Here is a 23356-nt window from a genome sequence, read left to right on the forward strand (position 1 = left end):
ACAACATACTATGGTGGGTCTTGGAAACAGTTCAAAACTCCACCAACATACAGAAATGTTTGTTAGACAGAGAGGCCCGGTGGATCTTCCGATTAGGCACGCACACCTGTGGATTAAATGAGGAATTCATTCCACCACTTTAATCTCTCCTATAATACCAGAGTACAAGTCTTCACATAGAGTCACACGTGGACTGCCTTTTTCTTTTTAGAGGCTGAGCATCTGGGTCTAGCCACAATGGGGCTACTATCCGTATTTTCACTTCACTGAGTCACCGTCCTCACGCGACTGGTGGGAGCTGAACCTGCCTTATAAATGGCTGCAGGTTGCAGCTATCCAGCATGAGCGTGGCTCCGTGTCTCGCCGTTGCTTAGTGATTAAACGCGGCTCTGCTCAAACGCGGCTTTGTATGGCGCGTTCAACGGCCCTCATACACCTCCCCTTTTAGGGTTTGTGTCCAGGGGCCGCGCTGTGATTGGCTACGTTTCATGCCCCAATCACGGGGAAGGTGTGTCAGTTCACCTCCCCTTCGCGCTTTCCCTATCAAAGAGGAGATAGGATACGTCACGCGTACCCCCCCATAGGCGGAGGATGCAGCACGTAGACGTAATAGCGGATCGAGGATTTCTATTTGGCAGCCGGATCGCACGTCATCACGCTGCCGGCTATTTACTCAGTCCCTAGTCTATCTCTTTCTCTGTTGTCAGATCCTTGCTGACACTGTGAGTTACGCCTGATTCATTCCCAGCCAATTGGTAAGCATACTCTTGTTTCACTTTTTACTCCGCTAGGAAGCCTTATTTACTGCTTTACATCTTGCACAACACTCTGGTTTAATATCTGTGCAATCCAGTGACCTTCATGCACATGTGCAGTTTAACCTTTAACTTTTTTCTGTTTTCCGTTTTTTTAAACGGATTATCATTGGATCAGTCCTGTCTTTGTCCCCTGCCCTTGTCCCCTTTTCACCCTTCTGTTTCTTCTCCTCCTCTTTCTCTTCTCTCATTCTCTTCTTTTCTTTCCTCCGGTAGGTATTTGTTACCACAACACCCATTTGATACCAACATTGTTTCACCAAAGGGTATCAACTCTTCTATTCTGAAGAATGTCCATGATCATCGGGTTCTATTAATTAAAGATCCGTATGCGATATTTGGAGAAGAGCACATTATATCTTTTCAAGACTCAGGTAATTTTTCTTTTTGTGCTCTCTCTTTTTTCACTCTCCATCTTGCTATGACTACATTTCATAGATTCTGTATTTTCCAGATTCACTGAAGGATAAACTTCTTCCTCGTTTTTTTTAATGTTCCCTTTACTTCAGTGTCTTCCTCCAGCCACTCCTGCTCATGCTCTGTACCGTGGTCTTGCTTGACGTCCTGACCTCCTGCCTTTGAAGTATTCCCCCTCATTCATTTAGGGTAAGGTCCTCCTTCTAGGCAGTTCAAATTAGTAGTCTTTACTTAAATCACTGCTTTGCCTTAAAGAAATAATGTTTTTTTTTTTAATTAAAACTTGTCAGCCCAGGATTTCCGTTTGAGAAGCATACAGCATGTGATAGTATGTTTTTGTTGAAATACAACTGATTTTCTGTACAAACTACATATTTCGTTATGTGATGGAGTATTTTGTCTGCTTCCCCGCAGGGAATTTTACTACTCATTTTGCCCCGAGGAAGGCGGTTTTCCAACATCAGTGGCCTTACAGGTGGCCCGCCGAAACGTCTTAATGGTCTCATTGTCTGTTGGAACTCATTTTTGTTCCCAATTGCTTATAGATTTATTCTCTTTGAGACCTTTTCTTTTCTTTTCTCTTCATATACCATGTGAGAAGTGTACGTTGGCAGACCTGTATAAATGCTTTCATATTGCATATAAATGTATTTATATCTTACCTAAATCAACTGGCGGACCTCTATAAAATGCACTTAGATTTTGCTTAAATTATAATTGTATGTCTTTGTTTAAAGTAATGAATTTTATGTACTTGTTAAACACACTCACTTTTTGTGAAATAAATAAGTCAGAAATAAAATATGTTTTTCTTTGTGTAAAATGATATTGCTCTATGCTTCTCATGGTGACCTTGGGTTTTTCTAAGTTAGAATAATCAGGATATCCTGTTGGATACCATTTGAATAGCACTTCATAAATTTTCAAATTTAGTTTTTACGGCTTTTGAAATGGGTGAAGGTTCTAACCTGCTCAGTTGGTTGGCCCTCTGCCTGGGTGATGGGCTGCCAGTGTTATTGTCCTACTACTAACTTATATGTAACTTAAGTAACTGCTTGTTAAGTATCCTGAAGAGCTGGTAATAAACCTTACAAGTCTACCTAAGAAGGCTGGAGGCTGCTTCATTACACTGAACTACCCTCTAATCTGATGAATGGTGATCTCCCCTTTGTCAGCCTGAGAGGGCCTGAGACCCCTGCAAGTGTGCGTGCCAATTGCCGTGTACGTCCCTCAAGTGCAGCCTGCATGCAGAGTGCTTGCAAAGCAGCGCTCTCCTAACTGTCTAACAAAACAGCTCTCTAATCAGAGTCCTCATTCACCCAAAAGACTCCCCTCTGAATGTGAACTATCTTCTGCACACAACAAAGTGACTGCCAGGCCCCTTCTGCAAGATTGAGTGTGTGAGAGCTGACGGCCTCTCTCTACCGACTGAGCTAGCCAGGCTCTCCCTCTCAGGCCTCCCTCTCCCAGGCCTCTCTGAATCTAGAAAGCACAGGCATGGCTTAATACACTTCTGTAACGCAAATGGCAAATCTGGTCATTTCTATGGTTACGTGTTGCAATGCATACGATTTCACTAGCAAAGCCTTTCTCTCTCCGAAAGAGACACTCTGGGCCTCATTACGAGGTTGGAGGTAGCCTTGCGGGTTTTACTGGCATGGCTACCTCCAAACTCGCATCCAGGTCCGGCACCCGTGAATGGGCAATTACTGGGCTATTCCATAGGGCTCAATGGGAATGGGGAGGATGGCAGCAATGGTACCTTTAATAACGGTACCGTTGCCACCATCAAGTTCTGCTTGCAGGTGCCGGTACGTCCACCAGGTCAGACCTGGTGGCTGCAAGGGCACCCGCAAGCAGAACTCCTAGTGTGGCGGTAAGGTAGCAACGGTGCCGGTAGCGATACCGGCGCCATTGTTGCCTTACCGCCATACTTGTAATGAGGCCCTATGTCTATCTGCGTATGTGGACATGGGTTCACGGTGACATCTACATAAAAAAAGGACAGCATATCATGTTTTTCTGCTCAGAGCATGGGGCCTACTCATTCTGCTAAATCAAAACATGATTCTCGGCAATCAGCCTTTCTATTCTATTCTCAAACCGAAAACACATTCCCTCCCCCTTGCCTGCTCAGATAAGACAAGATAAGGCAAATCCGTCTCTCTCTACTAGGTCAGAGTGCACAGGCAGTCTTGTTATCATTCCAGCCCTCACTGTACCAACAAAAAATCCTGCACAGTGAAACCCATTCAGAATGGAACAGAGAGAGCAGCTCTCGGTCTAGCTCCTAGAAGCATTCTAAAGCACTATACTAATATGAACCAGTATACATAATTACATTCTAAATGCATGGCTTTCAGCAAACATGGCACTCATTATAGCTAGATAACCCATTGTATTGATAGGGCCTATTTCTCTAGTTAAATGCATGGTCAAAATATGTATGTGAACGAAATGGAATGTATTCATCTCATGATAACACATCTTAATAAATTCCAGTTTGACAGAACGATCCTTTTATCATGAGATAAATCATTCATACATCCAAGGAATACTAATACCTAGACAGATAATCAGTGTGGTCAAAACATGGCATACGAGAGCAAATAGCTAGATTCTCAGAAATACTAAAGCATTCTAACATGGACATTTTCAATAGAGCGTGCTACTGGGACAGCAATAATGACACTATCAGTGGTGTTCTGGCAAAACCCAAGCAAACCTAACATATAATGCATAGCTGACAAGCATGTCAGATATCTGACATTCAAATGGCATAGGAAACTGAGCAGGTTGTGGCATTCAATACAGTGGCAGCATCTAATGTCACTGCAAGCAAATAGCAACTGCAATAGTGTCATTTCATTCTAAATGCAGGTGCATTCAGAAGCGAAAATAAAGCATAGGATCAAATGCATGTGTACTGTGGACTTAGGCCATCACGTGGTAGTCAATTCCAATTCTCTTGCACACAAAAGACATTTCACTTTCAAAGTGTTCAGTTATTAGCAAGTTGATAAGGTGTCACATAGTCAGTAGCCAAACATTTCAGTGATCTCCTCATGGACCCAGTTCAGTCCAGTCTATGGCAAACTGCATGCCAGTCTGTGGCCAAATGGCATGTGCTCATTTCAGGTTACTGGCCAAACAGTATGTGTGTCCTCGCATCTGCGCAAAATGTTCCAGTGTAGCAGTTCCAGTGTCGAGCTAGTGGACATTCTTCAGTGACTATTATGGAGCCTCACTGCATAGGCTCACAGATAATTCATTGGAGCAAATCATGTTCACTCCTCACTGCATTGCAAGCAGGCATCTTCGAGCAAACGTTGGTGCCGATCAAAACAGATTCCCAAACACTTTCCTCAACTCGCCTTTCTCCAGAAACTCTTCCCTAGTCTATCCTTTGATACTGAGTTTATCAATCTTGGTGTCTCGGCACCATGCAGATGGCAACTCTCAAATAGCAGTGACCCATACTTGTCCCGGCATGGCTCAAAGGCCGTCACATTGAAAACAAAACACCGGGATAAATGGGTAACCGAGCCTGTCTCCAGCTCATTTGCATTCACTCCGTTCCTTAGCCCCCCTCCCACCCCCCCATGTCCTTTGTCCGGGTCACAAGGTAAAGGCATTCAGGTGACATTCTTCTATGGCTGCAGATGCAAAGCAGCTCACAAAACAGACTTGGCAAAGATGCTGAGGTCTCGGTATGCATCCCTCTCTCATCAGATGTAACTAAAAAAACATGAAAGTGCAGTATCTGTTCAGTTTATCAGGAGGTATTCAGGCAAAAAGCAAACTATTCTCATTGCCATTGTACTGCTGCACATAACTAGGTGTAAACTGTGTCTGTCTCTCAAAAGACAGCAATACTAAAGTTTCAATGACGGTCCATTATTCCCATTCAGTGTATACAAGGGTCTGTCTGCATGAAGCATTGTGCCTTCATGTCCTCTGCATAATGCATTCCCTAAGGCATCCCTGTCTGTCTGATACCAAAAGAAAATAACCCACTTCACATAATTCGAAAATACCAAGATTGCAAACCACTCTGTGTCGGACAACCGAGCTGGCGGAGTGTTTGTGCCTGTCTGTCTGGGCCATGGCCCTTGACTGAGTGGGAAGTCCGCATCCACACTTGTCTTCAATCACTCCCAACCCACAAGTCTTTGAGCACATGGCTGTAGAAAATCCACTTGCTTCCTGCTGTGTTTATGTCTGCAGGCATTAGGGGATTAAGGGCACAATGGTGTTGGGGATAATGTTGAGTCGATTTTTTAGATGGTGGGGTAGAGATTGTGGTATGGGTGCAAGCCACACCCATGCAGGGCACATTTTAGTTGTCAGTCCTGGGCACCATATTGCCTAGAAACTGCCCACACAGTGTCTCTGCAGAAATTATCACATGCACTGGATCCCTCTACTTTCCTTCACAATCTCTTCCCTAGACCTCAGGTTCTGCAGTTCCAGAAGTAAGATTCTGGAGGTTACCCTTTTGGAATATTTAGGAGATATCCAGGAGAATTGGGCTTTCTTACCTTCATGGTCTGCTTAAGCACATCTGGGGACCCTCACACACCCAATACACCATTTTCACTTGGGGACTAATTACGATAATCTCTGTTCATGACTATTGAGTAACACTTAAAACACAACATAGTTATCCTGCTACAACATTTACACAGGGCCTATGAGGACAGGTATGCGTTATTAAACACTGTCCACCCAGATGCCCCCCCCTATTGCCCTCCTCTTCCTGCAAATCATCTCTGTCTCTCACAGATCAGAAACCCATGCAAGGATACAACAAACCAAACCTCAGACAATCCTAGATACTCCGACACCGCCAACCTGAGCCAACTCTGAGCTCGTGGCTGGTGGATCTATGGGCTGCAAATGGAGGTTCCCCTGGTCACCCACACAGAGTTCCCCAAACTTGGAACAGGATTCATACATTGTGCAAAACAGGACCCTCTGCCCTTTAAAAATATACCCGTGTTAGGAAAAGCTGTATTAAACCTGAATGTATGCAAAAAACCTGGCCCTTTCATGGGCTACCATAATTTGGGGCTCACACTCATTGGACAGTTTTGTTCTGTCCAAGTTCTTCTGTGTGACTCTGAGAGAATCCTGTGGCTCTGCTGAGAGTTCATGCATCGAACCACTCACTAGTGCTTTCTCCTTCGCCCTCCACACTGGCCTGGAGTGCAAAGCGAGTGAATGCAAAATATTCCCCCACTTGGCTCGATTTGTGGACCAGGCTTGAGAATTACAAGAGGTCGCAGGTGATGCCAAGGGCATGTCACAGCCTGTCAGAGCTTAATGAACCCTCTGCACTCGCTGCTCGGGGCCATGGGAATGCCAACCACACCTGGACAGCCATGTTGCATGTGTCCAGGGTTTCTCACGCCTTCAAGAAAGCCTAGTCTTAATCTCACAGCTTGAATCCAGGGGACACCTTTAGATGGGATCCACTAAGGTAGCCCTGGCACCAACCCAGCCCTTGAAAACCAAGATGGCAGAAACACAGGGGATCATTACAAGTATGGCCTTGTGGGTATGTTTTGTGGTAATTCTTTTACCGCTGCATTACAGTACCTACTACGAGTTTGGTGATAAAAAGGAGGATTTATCTCCAGCAAAAGGGGGAGGTAAGTGCTCCACATTTCTGCCAAAAATCGCTGCAGTTACTGCCGGTGGTCATTCCGCAAATTCCCCTGGAGTCCTTTGGTGTCCAGAAATGGGGATTAACACTGCCCTACCACAATTTGCAACCTCTCAGTAATCAGCAAGAACAAGTGGCAGTAACGTTAAGAGAGCTTGATGGTAATTCAGCAGATTTACTGCCAAATATTCAACAAATTCATAATAAACCCCTTAGTCCTCTTCCCAACACTCACATTCACCTGGGCCAAATATAGCATGCACAGTACATGTTTCATACAAGATGATAAGTACAGCTATCTTCACATCAGAGAAGAGACCTGCAGACCTCAACTATGCTTGTTCTGCAGCCGCAAATACAGGACACTTTCCATGGCCACATGTGTACACACAGACTTGCACACGCTGGCATGTACATAGTATGGTCGTTATGCAGCCACTAACTCAACACACTTTGGGCCCGATTCATGGAAATTGGTGCATAGATCCCGCAAAGCCTGCGTGCCGAAAACGCCTCTGCACGAGCCTGCGCGCATAAGGAAATACAGGCGCTCTGCCTATTCATGGAATTGTTCCCACAAAGTAGGCCTATCTGCAAGTTGCAGCTGAAACAGTTCCAACACGCCCCCATGCAAAGCAAAAACAGCCACATACACCTACCTTTGCAGGCTCCCAGAGCGTGACCACACACACCCCATGAAAAGTGTGTGGGGACACACTCAGGCCAGCACCACGCGACACTACACCAGGTCCCCTGTAGCTGTAACCAGCACCCCAAGAACGTGCATAAGGTTTTCCAAAGCTCATGTAAATTACCGGTGAAACTGCGTGCGAACCCTCATACACCGTCCCTGCACCCCGCTATGCTATATACGCGCACCCCTAAGTCCAATCGGGACCCAGGATGTGTGTACGCTCCCCTAAATCCGACATGCAAACCCACCTCTGCATTGCAAATCCTGTCATGTCTGTATGCCTGCTTTCAGGGGGCGGATAGATTGTGGGCATTTCGTAGGTGAGAGGTTGCGCGGTCTCTTACATGAATACGCTTTGTCGTGCACATTTGTGGGAGTGTGAGGACTGCCTCCGGCCCATCCTACGGGGTGCCCACTTTTTGCCTCGTTCTTCCTCATTCTCTGTGCTCCGTCCGATACTTTACTCAAAAGCTATTCGCCAGCATAGATATGATAAGCAAGTAAAATAAGCACTTGTCTGCTCGTTACTCTCAAGTAGATAAATGTTAGCTGGGTGTGGATCAGCCAGTCCGTATTAGGTCTGGCTAGAAAGAGCTTTATCTCTATGCCCGATCTCTTGCAGATCGTTATTGTTACCCTGGGGCCAATCAGCTGCTCATACGCCATGAAGAGCATTCAACTAAAGAGGTAGACTCTGCCTCCACTCTCCCACTCCTCACCTGGGCTGCCTCTGGCTGTTTAGTGGGCTACACAGACTCTCCCTACCTTTGCATTCAGCCTCTCTTTTCCTCTCTGCTGAATAGCAGTGCAACAGTAGGGTAATGGCCAAAGTCATCAGCTGCCACATCTGTCAGCTGACTACTGTAAAGAGGGTAAAATGTGCACACAAGGCTCCACGTAACCATCAAAAGATGCAGAATGTTGAGCCAGGCAGAAGCAGTTCATAGTGATGTGTGGTACCTGCACCCCTGTGCTGCACTGCACATGAGGAATCGACTAGGAAGAAAGGACTGCAAGGGGACCGTGAACCCTCTCTACCCCCAAAAGAAATCATAATCCCTAACCTGTGAAAGGAAGCGCCCCCAATTCAGCACGATCCTCCCCGCAATGAGAGACAATAAGGGACTCTCCCGTAGTGGGAATAAGACCAAGACAGAGTGCGGGTGAGCGTAAGTGGGAGTTTATCCAAGGATAAGGCATGCAAAGAACTCTGCAACCTACGAGAGCGCTCTGCCTGACAATAGCAAAGACAGGCGTATTTCTAATACAAAAAACGTCATCAACACCTAAACACTATAGGGGGCACAAGTCAATTGGGATTGGGTGGTGTCGACTAACTATAGGTGTTGCTGGCGCGGGGTTGGTCTTGGCGGGACGACGTCACTGGTCAGCCTCGTGGGTTGGGTTGGGCCTGGCAGGCCGGCTTGAGGTCATCCATGCGGTGTTGATGTGCTGGGGCAGCCTGTGACAATAACGAATACCTTTCCTGTCTCATTTGCCCTAGGCCATGCACACTACAGTTATTCAGAAAATGACATTTACGTTCATTAATAAATCGCTTCACCAGCTTATCTTATAAAATAAACACAACACATGAGGAATGCACCTCGTGAGAGGTCTGGTGGTTGTTGGTTGGGGTGAGATTTACCTGTGTCTTATTGACCGGTATTTTAGGTCACGGGACGGGTCTCTGGGACCTGGGCCGAGTGATACATGTCTGTCTGCTGCGTTAGAAGTTATTATATAGATGGGTCTCTGTGTCTTGTCCCAATGATGGGGGTCGTCCTTACACGGGGTCAGGATTCTTGGGGGGGTTCGTGGGGATTTATGAGAGGGTGCTGGTAGATCAGTGGGTTCATCCGTGGGTTTATTACCGTGCTGTAAATAACACAGGTGGCGGGCTGTGGCCTTGGTTGCGGCGCCGGGGCCTCTGACTCTCTGAAGTAACGCCAGCTTGGTTGGGGGAGGTGAGGGAGCGCAGCACAAGTCTTAGCTTTTTTATCTGGCAGGCTTGGTGGGGTGGGAGAGGGAATGACCTTGCATATACTCACAAAGGTATTTTCCTCGTGCGTTGCTGATCAGTGAATGCAGAAGTTTTATACTGTTCTGCCTTATTTTAACGTTATTCAGACACACATATATATATATATATATTTCATTTTCGTTACACATTTCTTTAATACAGTCGGTTCCAGTACCTTTTCATTACCTAACATTATGTTCACTACATTGTGTGCGTATTGTATGTACATTAGACGTTATACGAGGGATATCTAGGTTATGGCCTACAGAGATTGATGCTCGCCGCTTTGGGTGATTCAAAACATATATGAGTTCAAGTTTCTACATACTATTGAAAAACACTTTTACAAATAGAGGTTACACGTTTGGTCAACATCTTTCTCCGTGGTTATAGCAGCATTAGTCCAGACCTGGAGGGATATCATATAACGTTACATTTTTATGGTTCGTTCACATTTTAAACAGAGGTAGTTCATTAATACCAATACTTGAACTATTTTCTACCTTCTTCAGATAGTGATGCTTCAGCTTTTTTCCCCGTTGCCCCGGCCTTGCGGTCCGGGTCATACGGGGTGCAATATCACATTGTTACTAATATAATGTTGCCGTGTTGGCATCTCGGGTTTAGCTCATCTCCGACTTTCTCATGGGAACGCGCTCGCAGCGGATCTGCCAGGGCTGCTGAGGCGGCAGAGATGCATGAAAGGCCCTCCAAAGGTGGGGGCCTCGTTACAGTGTGCTGAACTCACACCCTGTTTGCTGTGCACGATGGCGTCTAGGCCTAACTTAAGTTTCGGTAAATGCAAAGACAGGGTGCGTGTGGGCAATGTCGTCGGCGGGTGAACCCCCCTCCACCTGGGCCCGGGTGGCATGAGGGTGCTCCCACCGAGCCATGGTCCTCACCTGGGGAGGGAGCTGTAGGTGAGGAGGGCCTCGTGGCCATTCCTCCCCTACATTTCCCCCCTTTCGTTACTTAAAGTAACGAATTTCTTTAGCTCTTCTAATCTTCTACATTCTTGTTCTTCTAACACTGCACCATCCCATGCAGGGGTTCCTTTTATAGGCATCCATGCTCTGCACACCCCCCTTAAGCTCTCACCTCTCCTAGCATACTCGTCTGGTGTACATGTCAAATATATACAGTCGCCGGTCTCTTCCAGATCTACCCAGACCTCCTCATACCATTCCAGTTCTACGTCTCGTGGTTCTTTAATCGTGGTGTGCCATAGCTTATCTACTATGTACTTGTCACGGCACATAGGCACTAACTGGTACCTGGGGGTGTTGTCTGTTCCTGTCTGCACATGTACTTCTTGTGTTGCTTTAATTGTACCACCGGAGTTGCCCATTGTCACCATCATCATTGCACCGTTAGGGACTGCATTAGCACAACATCGGAGGCCCACCTGGCACAGGCAGAACATCACAAGGATGATCACCACTATTGGTATCAGGAACTTCATTGTCACTCCAAGCCATGAGGGAACCCAAGAGAAGATATTGTCGAACCACGAGCTATCCTCAGCTCCACCTTCCATTTTCATCTTCTCGCCCAGGTTATGTACTGCTTCAATAACGTGGGACAGGGACCCATTTTCTGCGTCTTCGGAAGGTACGAACGTGCAGCATGCACTTCCTATTTTTCGGCAAACACCTCCATCGATTGCTGTTAACAGGTCTAGGACATACCTGTTTTGCATGGTCATTAGTCGCAGAGCTCGTAGTTCCACCTTTATTATGTTAAACCCTTCTTCAGTGTCATTGGCCAACTGGATCAGTTCCCACCGTGTGATCTGGAGCCATTTTGCATTTGCTCTTGCTTGGACACTTGATACTAGTGAAGCAAAGAATGTTTCCACGGAGCTGAACAGGCGATACTTGTCTGGGATCTGTGCCAATAAATCAGATGATGCTTGTGATATGTAGTTCGAGGCTCGCTTGTTCCTTGAGAGCTCTTCTCCTTTCCCTCCGGAGGACAGGACATAAAGGTGCGCTTGTGTAGTTGGAGACGCTGCATTCTGGTTCAAGCCTTCGTTCATCGTGTTACTTCTGTCAATATGGCTTTCGGGAATCACCATTAGTGTTGAATGCAAAGTGGCCATTGAGCAGCTACCACTCCATGATTGGGGAAGGTGCAGGTACGCCTTGTTCCCACATACCCAGTAGGTGTCCATTAGTGCTGCTGTTCCTTTTTTCATATCTGGGATGGTGAGAGTTTTGTTACAGTTCTTGTTCGTTCCTATTGCCATTTTTCCTTCTCCCTTGAAACATAGTTTGTTTTGTATTTCACTTTGTAGCTTAAAGGGTTTTTCCATCGCTGTTACCCATGTTAATTTAGGGATGTGTTCTTTCCATATTGGCAAGCACGTTCTTTCCATCCACCGCAACTTTTCCGGTTGAACACCCTTCAGTGCTTCTGCCTTGCACAGCACTTCTTCGTCTTTCCATTTGCTTTCGGAAAACAGTGTCCCTTGTATTGCAAAGAAAGGTTCTTTAAGGCAGATCACTCCAGACGCTTGCGAATAGCACGTTTTGTTGTTCTGTACCATTCTGAAAGAGACATCGTGTGCTTGGAAAGTGTTCTTTATTCTACACAGCGTGAGATGAAGGAGACATTGGGCATCCACAATGGGCAATTCTCGTGGCAACAATACTTTAGGTGTGCCTGATGCATGGGGGATAAGTGAGCAGACATAACAGCTCTCATTGGTTGTTTGTTTAGCTGTTGTGCTCATATCTGCATACCATTTATTTGCTTGGTGAGGGTGTCGTGGGTCTTCCATTTTGTCTAACCCTAGCCCATAATACTCATCATACCCTTTTCCACCAGTCTCTCTTCTCCGCCTACTTTTCTCCCTTCTTCTGTACCTTCTCGTTATAGGAGGTGAAGAACCAGGCCCCCCTTCCTCCCTCCCATATGAGTGGGAGTCCCGCTACCGCTGCTGCGACCTTCACCAATTTTGATTGCACCAACTTCGCCTCGTCCGCCAACCTTTTCTGTGCTACTTCCCTCTCTCTTTCTTTGATCCGTTTACAATGGTGTACTATTATGCTTTGGATCTCCGGCCAGCCTTTTGCCTCAACACCTGCTATTTTATCTAGTGCCTTTTGCACTTCCTTTGGGAGCCCTCTTTTAATGATGAAGTAAAATAGAGACGTGGATTGGTGCCAGGGCGTACCCGTTTCCGCTCTCCACATCTCCTGCACCCGGAGAATGTAATCCATAGCGTCCTCCCCATCATTCATGGTACATTGCATTACTGACTGCAGATCAGGGGTATCTGGGAAGGTTTCCCGCAGTGCGTCCCACACCCTTGCTCGCACGGTGTTAAAAGAAGCCCCATCATGGCGATCACACTCCAAAGTTACAGCTGGAAAACCCGCTTTAGCCCACACTCTGTCTGCCTGATCCCCTACTGCGGACACTAGTAGGCTTTTCACATCGCCTACTGCCAGCGGTATACCCGCGGTATGTTTCTCAAATGCATATATCCACTTGCTTGCCCCTCCTGACAGCTGTGGTAGTAATTTCATTAAGTTAGCCTTGTCCATCTGAGCCCACGGTATATAGTTCGGCCTCCCACCTCCCCTGTGGAGTAATGGTAGTTGTAATTTCCCTTTTGCCGTTGCAGCTTCCTTTTCCTTAGTCACTGCTGACTCTAATGACGCCATCTTCCCCACCCTATTTCTTAGTCGTCCTATCCATTCATCCTCTATAGTCCCCAGTGAACATGCCCCATCTAGCTCCTCGCCTTCTCCTCCTACTGCCATGCTCAATCTATCACTCTCATCCCCCCCTCCTCTGACATCACATAACAAATCCTCTCTGATCCCTCTCTCTCGCGAGACATCACCAATGCTTCCTTCTGCTGTCCCTACTTCTATTATCCTGGTCGGTTCTTCCTCAATTCTGAACAGTATTTCCCCCTTTTTCCATCCTTCCTCAATTTGTCTACTTTCGCTCGACGCTCTAGACGTGCGTCCAGATTGTGTGGGGGCGCACGCTGTGCGTTCACATATGTCTTTTATTCTTGAGAGCTCATCTCGTGCCACTGTAAGCCTCGACTCTAAGTCACTCGTTAACTTCTCTATGTCCACTCTCTGTGTGCCTCCCTGGGTGCGCTCTCTGGTGTTTTCGTATGGTGGGGGTGCAGTTGGTCTTTGTGGCGTGCTGGTTGAAGGGGGAGGCACATAAATCGGGTCGCTATATCCTGCTGCAGGGGCTGGTTTAGGTAATATTGGGTACAACATAACCACTTCCGCAGGCTGTTCTGTACTTAACTGTTCCTTTTCCTCTCGCGGGATCATTAGTGGATTGTCTGTGGTGGAGGGTAAATCAATATTTGGAGCTGGAGCTTTGGGTGGGGGTACTTCCTCAAACAATCTCCAAAGATCTAATATCTCCTTCCTGTTCTGCCATTTTTTTCCCTTATACTTAAGGCGAATACATGTACATACCATATCAAGAACGCTTTTGTCAAAAGACCCTCCTTCTGGCCAAATCTGGGGCAACCCCTCCCCTTTCAATTCTGTTAACCATTGATCATGATATTTATTTATGCGTTCAGCATATCCCGGCAAGCTCTTGCAAATGTGTGACAAGGGAGTTTCAGCCCCCATCCTTTAAATCGCTAGCGCTACCTCGTTCGCTTTCGTTACCTTTTATTAGCTGTAAATATGCGTATGTATTCCTTTATGGCACAGACAAGAGCGGACCTCTTAAAATTATCACCCACCGTTATTCACTGCACAAATCTCTTCTCACTCACCATATCTCATCTCCTTCCCATTCCCAGGCACTCTTATGTGATCTCACTTGTAATTGATCAAGTACTGGTTATGGCCACACTCTCTGACACCACCTCGCGGCCACCCGTTCGTCTCTCACACTCGTACGGTGCGCGCACCCTTCACAATGCTTTCCACTCACACTCTTTGTCTTTCTCCTCCCTTTCCTCCCTAACCAGCTGTCCCTGTTTTCCTGCTAAGGTTACTGTGTTCACGTCTGTACGTGCCACTACTGAGTCCCCGCTTTTTAAGATGTTCTAACTTCTTTATACCCTTCTCATTTTCGCCCCCTACCCCGTGGAAATGGAAAAAAGAAGAAATAGAGAGAGAGAGCACAATCACTAAAAAATATTCCCGGTGTCTCCTTTTGCTAGACACCAATAACTTATTTCTCACTTCTTCATATATTCCCAGTACTAGTCTAGATAGCACTATGCGGCGCCGCCTTCCACCCCCTCTCGGAGCTAGGTTTCCGTCACTTCTACCACGTCACTTATTTCTTACTCCTAATGGCCATATGCAAAAGAAAGAATAAAGAAAATTTCAAGACCCGTCTGTAGTAGACCCCCGATATTCTTCTCCTCTACCTGTCCCCGTTCTGTTATTCCCAATTCCCTTTCTTTTCCCCTTGACGATCACTCGCACTCGGTACTCACGTGCCCGTCTTGAACCGATACTCTCCGAAACTGGGTCCGTCCAGGCGGCGTCACCGGTAACTCAACGGTCAGCCCCTGGCTCCGGCGAGCGGCACTCAAAGGGGATTTTTTTCCAATCGGGATCCCGTACCCTTTCTCATTGAGTGCGCACTTCTTATTGTGCCGGTCGCCGTTGGCGGGCGGCCTCCCGGAGACGGCTCACCGTGCGTATCCCTTCTCGACCGGAGATTCTCGTGCCACAAGGGGGTCGTTTAAGAAGGAGTTAGGAAAAATAGTTTGGAGATATCACGCTATCGGGGTCACCACTGAAAGGAAGCGCCCCCAATTCAGCACGATCCTCCCCGCAATGAGAGACAATAAGGGACTCTCCCGTAGTGGGAATAAGACCAAGACAGAGTGCGGGTGAGCGTAAGTGGGAGTTTATCCAAGGATAAGGCATGCAAAGAACTCTGCAACCTACGAGAGCGCTCTGCCTGACAATAGCAAAGACAGGCGTATTTCTAATACAAAAAACGTCATCAACACCTAAACACTATAGGGGGCACAAGTCAATTGGGATTGGGTGGTGTCGACTAACTATAGGTGTTGCTGGCGCGGGGTTGGTCTTGGCGGGACGACGTCACTGGTCAGCCTCGTGGGTTGGGTTGGGCCTGGCAGGCCGGCTTGAGGTCATCCATGCGGTGTTGATGTGCTGGGGCAGCCTGTGACAATAACGAATACCTTTCCTGTCTCATTTGCCCTAGGCCATGCACACTACAGTTATTCAGAAAATGACATTTACGTTCATTAATAAATCGCTTCACCAGCTTATCTTATAAAATAAACACAACACATGAGGAATGCACCTCGTGAGAGGTCTGGTGGTTGTTGGTTGGGGTGAGATTTACCTGTGTCTTATTGACCGGTATTTTAGGTCACGGGACGGGGCTCTGGGACCTGGGCCGAGTGATACATGTCTGTCTGCTGCGTTAGAAGTTATTATATAGATGGGTCTCTGTGTCTTGTCCCAATGATGGGGGTCGTCCTTACACGGGGTCAGGATTCTTGGGGGGGTTCGTGGGGATTTATGAGAGGGTGCTGGTAGATCAGTGGGTTCATCCGTGGGTTTATTACCGTGCTGTAAATAACACAGGTGGCGGGCTGTGGCCTTGGTTGCGGCGCCGGGGCCTCTGACTCTCTGAAGTAACGCCAGCTTGGTTGGGGGAGGTGAGGGAGCGCAGCACAAGTCTTAGCTTTTTTATCTGGCAGGCTTGGTGGGGTGGGAGAGGGAATGACCTTGCATATACTCACAAAGGTATTTTCCTCGTGCGTTGCTGATCAGTGAATGCAGAAGTTTTATACTGTTCTGCCTTATTTTAACGTTATTCAGACACACATATATATATATATATATTTCATTTTCGTTACACATTTCTTTAATACAGTCGGTTCCAGTACCTTTTCATTACCTAACATTATGTTCACTACATTGTGTGCGTATTGTATGTACATTAGACGTTATACGAGGGATATCTAGGTTATGGCCTACAGAGATTGATGCTCGCCGCTTTGGGTGATTCAAAACATATATGAGTTCAAGTTTCTACATACTATTGAAAAACACTTTTACAAATAGAGGTTACACGTTTGGTCAACATCTTTCTCCGTGGTTATAGCAGCATTAGTCCAGACCTGGAGGGATATCATATAACGTTACATTTTTATGGTTCGTTCACATTTTAAACAGAGGTAGTTCATTAATACCAATACTTGAACTATTTTCTACCTTCTTCAGATAGTGATGCTTCAGCTTTTTTCCCCGTTGCCCCGGCCTTGCGGTCCGGGTCATACGGGGTGCAATATCACATTGTTACTAATATAATGTTGCCGTGTTGGCATCTCGGGTTTAGCTCATCTCCGACTTTCTCATGGGAACGCGCTCGCAGCGGATCTGCCAGGGCTGCTGAGGCGGCAGAGATGCATGAAAGGCCCTCCAAAGGTGGGGGCCTCGTTACAGTGTGCTGAACTCACACCCTGTTTGCTGTGCACGATGGCGTCTAGGCCTAACTTAAGTTTCGGTAAATGCAAAGACAGGGTGCGTGTGGGCAATGTCGTCGGCGGGTGAACCCCCCTCCACCTGGGCCCGGGTGGCATGAGGGTGCTCCCACCGAGCCATGGTCCTCACCTGGGGAGGGAGCTGTAGGTGAGGAGGGCCTCGTGGCCATTCCTCCCCTACACCTGCCCCTCCATTATCAAAGCAGGGGCGGGTGCGCGCTGTCCACACAGGCCCACATCCACATGGTGGTGTCAGTACAAATACCTTAAACATTAACATTAACTGTCAGCAGATAAAGGCTCAATAAATATATATGAAGCTCTGGAAACAGAACAGAGGACTGCCTCCCCCCCCCATCCCTCCTCCCGTCCCCTGAGCACTCCCCCACCCACTCCTCATCACCAAAGCACTACCCCTACCCCATCTCCCCCTCCCCCTTCCCAAAGCACTGCCCCTACCCCATCTCCCCCTCCCCTCCCCTGAGCACTCCCCCACCCACTCCTCATCACCAAAGCACTGCCCCTACCCCATCTCCCCCTCCCCTCCCCAAAGCACTGCCCCTCCCACTCCCCCTCTCTCCTCCCCAGAGCACTGCCGCTCCCACTCCCCCTCTCCCCTCCCCAGAGCACTGCTCCTCCCCCCTCCCCAGAGCACTGCCCCTACCCCATCTCCCCCTCCTCTCTCCAGAGCACTGCCCCTCCCACTCCCCAGAGCACTGCCCCTCCCACATCTCCCCAGAGCACTGCCCCTTCCCCTCTCCCATCTCTCCTCCCCTTCCACCGCCCCCTCTCTACTCTCCCCAGAGCACTGCCCTCCCCCTCCACAGAACACGCTCCCCGCCCTCCCCCAGAGCACTGCCCCTCCCCTTCCTCCCCAGAGCACAGCACCTCCGCCTCTCCCCTCCCCAGACCACTGCCCCTCCCCGCTCTCCCCAGAACACTACCCCTGCCCCTCTCCCCGGACCCTCCCCAGAGCACTGCCCCTCCCCCCTCTCCCCAGAACACTGCCCCTGCCCCTCTCCCCTGCCCCTTCCCCAGAGCACTGCCCTCCCCCCTCTCCCCAGAACACTGCCCCTGCCCCTCTCCCCTGCCCCCTCCCCAGAGCACTGCCCCTCCCCAGAGCACTGCCCCTCCCCCATCTTCCCCAGACCACTGCCCCTCCCCCTCTCATCTCTCCTCCCCTCTCCCTTCCCCAGAGCACTGCCCCTCCCCCTTCCCCCCAGAACACCGCCCCCTGCCCCTCTCCCCTGCCTTTCTATCCGGATAGCCTTACACCCACAATCCATTGCGATTATTTGCATAACTACAGTCTGTCACTGAAACATAGAAGCTTTATTTTCCTCGAAGTAAATGAATGCTCTCACCTTTTATATACAGAGACTTCTTAAGTATGTTTTTGTTTGGGGTGCAACACCAAGTACTAAAGTCCTCGTATGTTTTAGATGTGTTCTGTTTGCACGCAAGCTTGCCGCTTGTTTTTCAGATCGGATTACAAAGGATCCTCGGACAGCCGGTGATTCCCAGCACTCCGGGTGGCTGTGATATCCGGCTGTACCAATTTTTGAAGGCCTTCAGCGTCTGTCTGGGGCTGATGATTTCAGTAAAACGAAAGAACAGAAATACCCCCTCGCCGGCTCTGACTGCTGATAGTTGTTTGGTGCCTGTTCTATGTCGCTGCACTTGCCCACAAGGCGGCGATGACGTCACAACGCCATTCACGTTTGGACCGCCCCTTTTTAAAAAAATGTTTAATGACTCTTAATTCATGGCTTAATTGAAATGCAAATGGTTTGTCCTTGGCAGGTGATGGTCACGTTTTTTAACTTAAAACATGACCATCCCAACCCCAGGAACAAAGCATTAGCATTTGAATGAAGCCAGGTGTCAGAGCGTTACAGCTCGACCCCTAGGCTCAAAAGGAGCCAGGGCTGCAGAGCCGCCTGGAGAAAGAAAGCAACAGGCGGCAGCGCCATGCTGTGCACATGGCCACTTCAGTTTGCAGAGTGGCTGTGCTGAAGGTCCCGCACAGCCACTCTGCAAACTGCGGGACAGAGTCCCTAATTGCAGGACAATCCCGCAAAATCCGGGACAGTTGGCCACCCTTCCACTGACAGCAACGCGTACACCACAGACACTCGAGGGCTTCACGCGTCCTATCCATCTCCACAGCAAAGCTATGAGGCCAACCATTCGCCTTTGCATTGAAACTGCAGCTTCATCTAACATCTGCTTTACTGGGGGTCTAACACCCCACCAATGCACCCCCTGGCCCCTCAAACACGCCTTGATGTCGGTGTTGCTCCATCTAAACCAGGCTTGTCCAACTTTTTTGAATGTGGGGCCAAAGCATTAACTTTTTGTCACCCGGTGGGTCGGCGAGTCAAAAGTCAACAACCTCACCCAAAGCAGTATATTAAAAAGCAATGGTTTGTGACCTTTGACACAATGGCATCAAAGGCAGTGATAGCCATGCAGTCCCAAAGATAGCTTTTGCTGTCTGGGGCAGTGATCAAAGGTTAGTTTCTTGTGATTTCTTCCAGTGTGTATGTGTTGATATTTTTCTGAAATAGTTGGGGTGACCGAGGGTAGCAAGGTAGCTATAAGGATCTAGGTAGGGTTTGGGGGGGTCCTCCCGCCCCAAGATTTATTTTCCAAATATGGGGCTGAAATGGTGCATTTTACAGCAGGAAAAGTGACCAAAAAGCCATAAGTTTACAATCAGTTATAAAGGGAAACATGTACATTCAATGTCACCAACAGCAGACAAGAACATTTTAGAACACAACACATTTTAATGATCACTGTGTCCACAGTGTAAAACAGCACTGTCACTGATGAAACACATTGGCATGATGGTTGTGCCCAAAATATGCCTCTGTAACAACATGTCTATGCTGGCTGTTCCCAATTTAGGCCACCATTATCCTGTACAAAGCATGATTGATGCTGCCTGAGCATGTCATGTGCAGTGTGCCCAAACATATGCCAGTTTACCTCTGTAATACACATTCATTACATCTGTGTTAATGGTGACACCACTGCTGCCACAACCCGGTTAATGTAACCCGGTTAATGTATGTATTTCTGCAATGTTGGTCGGGTACCTATATCCCACCAACATTGCAGAAATTAATTAATCGGTTGGGCCTCCCCACAGGGACCTGGGCTGAACAGAATTGCTCAAGCCCGCCCTTCCAAGCATATTGGGCCTGTAGTGCTGGTGAAAGGGCGAAAAGGGCTGAAGGTAAAACCTGGCAGAGGCAACTGTTGATCCTCCACATTTCCCAACTCTAGAAGATATGGCCAGCACCCGGTAATGCAAGACTTCATGCGGCTGGCCTACCGCCACATGCCCAGTAAAAGGTACGGCCAGCCTCTGCTTACCCGACAACATTTAGGGCCAGTGTCCCCATGCCCAGCCACCAGGTGGCCAGGAAACGGCATGGTTAAGTTTGCAGGAAACCGTGTTCGCAGTGTTCCCTCTTGGGATCTTTACCTGCGGTCAGGCTTCCAGTTGGCCAAACCACAACAGGCCATCTCCTTCCTCTATCCATGTAACGCGGAGTGGCAAACCGCGCATAGTGTGTGGTTCATGATGGCTCCTCGCAGCCGACACGTGGGAGTCAGGCACAAGACACGGCCCGACAAAAAAGGTAAATAAAACGGCCTGTGGCTGAGGCCTGTAACTGCCTCTGGTGCAGGGCTGGACTGCCCCACCGGGACACCGGGACATCCCCCGGTGGGCCTCTGGGCATAGGGCCTCTTTGGCAAGGTGCGGAAGGATACTGCATTAGAGGAGCAACGATCACATGCATCGCGTGATCCGCTTGGATGATTCACATTGAATTGGCTACTGCCACCACCGACCGAGGCACGTGGTGCTGCCACATTTATTTTCTTCCCCAGCAGCTTGTATCTGCGCAGGATGATGAGGTCCTGGGAACTGCGCGTGCCCTGCCTGCTGCTACACACACATTGCAGCTGGGCAGCTAAAGTGCACTGGCAGGGCAGCAGCCAGCCAGTCAGCCACAGGCCACAGCCAGGCAGCTGCCTGCTGCTTGTGCCTTCCCACGACTCAACGCCACAACCACTAAGGTAGGTGAAAACGAGATAATTGAGGGAGCAGCTGACTTGGTGGTGGGAGACAGTGCAGGCTGCACACCCTGGGCTGCCAGTGTCCACCTCAGTGCTGCTGAGTGCTCGACAACTGAGTCCAGGTGCTGACAATTCAGGTGCGATTCGTCTTTAAATGTGTGCCAATACGAATATCTGCCCTTAGACCTGTACTACATGATGCAGCTGCATGATACAGTTAACATGTAACATGGATCATGCAGCTGCATCATGTAATCCGTGGGTCTACATAAGGCAGCAGCAAACCTCCGTATCTGTTTGCCTGCCTGCCTGCAATGGGCTCCTGCCGATGGAACAGGCCTGGGCACTTGGTGTGAAGGAAGGAAGGCCGCTCTCTGCCCAGAGCATTCACGGTGAGGTGAATTAGCGGCGCGAAAAGGGGGCCAAGCCAGCGCCTCTCACATGTGTTTGAAGAGGACTGCGCGCGCTGGCGCCGGCCCTCATGAGGGTGCTCAACAAGCCTGAGTGACGCTCATCCGCCTTCACACAGTCATGTGTACATATGGTATGAAATTGCACAGCATAATGACAGCTATGCTTATGCAGAATCGGCATTCTCTGTCTTTCAGCAGGAATGTTCATGTGTCTGTCTTTTTTTTCTTTTTTACTGCTCCGTGCTGCACCACAATGAGACGCACATGGTTCACACAGGTCTGTATGTTGTTAGCATTGCATTGTGGGACTTGTAGTTCTGCACGGATGGTCTACTCACACACTTGTTCTGAAAGCAACGGGCAGATCATCTTAATAATACAAAGTAATAGGATATATTTAGTTCCCCTATTAAAGTTCACCCATGCCACACTAGCTGCACTTTAGATGCCCCCCAGAAGCTGGAGTGTTTGCCTATGAGTACAGTTATGCAGGACTTGATCCTTAGCCGGTATAAAGGCTGCGTTTCAATACTTGCCATAATAGCTGGAGTGCAACACCTGGCATAACCCTGATTGCCCCGCCCAGTATATTAACACATGGCAGCCTGAAAAAGCCACATACGCATTTTGTCAAAGCACAAGCAATCGATCTGTCATGCATGTGCAACACCTAGGCACAGGGTACCATCTGACTGATGCACTGTTCCTAAATTCTCCCGATAGCCGTGCTGGGGAGGCATAGGGTGCTGAAGAGGGCTAGGGTGCTGGGGAGGCATAGGGTGTTCAGCGGCAGCCCCTGCCTTATGGAACAACCTTCCGAGCTACATTTGCCCAGCCACCTCCCTGCTGCAAAAACCGTAAACTTGTAAGGGTTTTGCTAATCCATTAAGAGGCTGAAACCTGTCCAACAGACTATTTTCTCTACACATTACTTTTCTCCCTCCCCATTATTACTGCAATTTCCCCAATATCTCTCTTAGCGCTAGTGGCAGTGTACTTATTGGTGCACTCTGATGCTGCACCCTGTTTCATGTATATACCTGGCATACAATGCTGTGTTCTTGGCAGCACCCAGGCAACCCAGGCTGAGCCTGTCATAAGATGGCAGTTCCTAGCCATATGAGGCTGCATCTAGTATTTGATGGCAGCACTTTTGGGTCTTTGTGATTGTGCTGTGGACATGCCATACCCTTGAAAAAAGCTAATACAACTCACCATTCGTCAACTGCTAGCAACAAATGAATAGATCCCTGTCACTTAAATGCATTACTTTAACACTTAAATGATGTGGATCTATTACTCACGTCAAGGGCAAATATTATTGCTCACATTTTTAGAGTGGCATGCTGCCAGGGCACTGCAGCTGGAGCAGTGGGGTAGCCTGCAGGTGGCTGTGAAGGAAGAAAGGAGCCTCTGGAGGAGAAATGAACATTCAGCAGCACATCAAACAATCCCTGCAAGAAGTAGAACGCTGGGGGCCACCCCGCGCCTTATTGCTTAATTCTCTGGGCTACCTACAACCTCCTTAGTGTAGTAGGCAGGCTTCAATTCTCCTTATTGTCAGCCCTTTTCCTCTTTCCTGTTCTCTCTCTCACACATTGTTTTTATCTTCCACCTGCTCACTTTCCTCTCTCTTGAATTCTCTCACTCCTCTTATGCTCACTCCTCTCTCTAAACATTTATCTCTTATCCACCTCCTTCTCCCTGACAATCTTTTTCTCTGCTCTCTTTGATTTTATCTCTCCAATATAGCA

This window comes from Ambystoma mexicanum, chromosome 1q, assembly GCF_040938575.1.
Source record: "Ambystoma mexicanum isolate Mex_15411 chromosome 1q, UKY_AmexF1_1, whole genome shotgun sequence".
NCBI lineage: Eukaryota > Metazoa > Chordata > Amphibia > Caudata > Ambystomatidae > Ambystoma > Ambystoma mexicanum.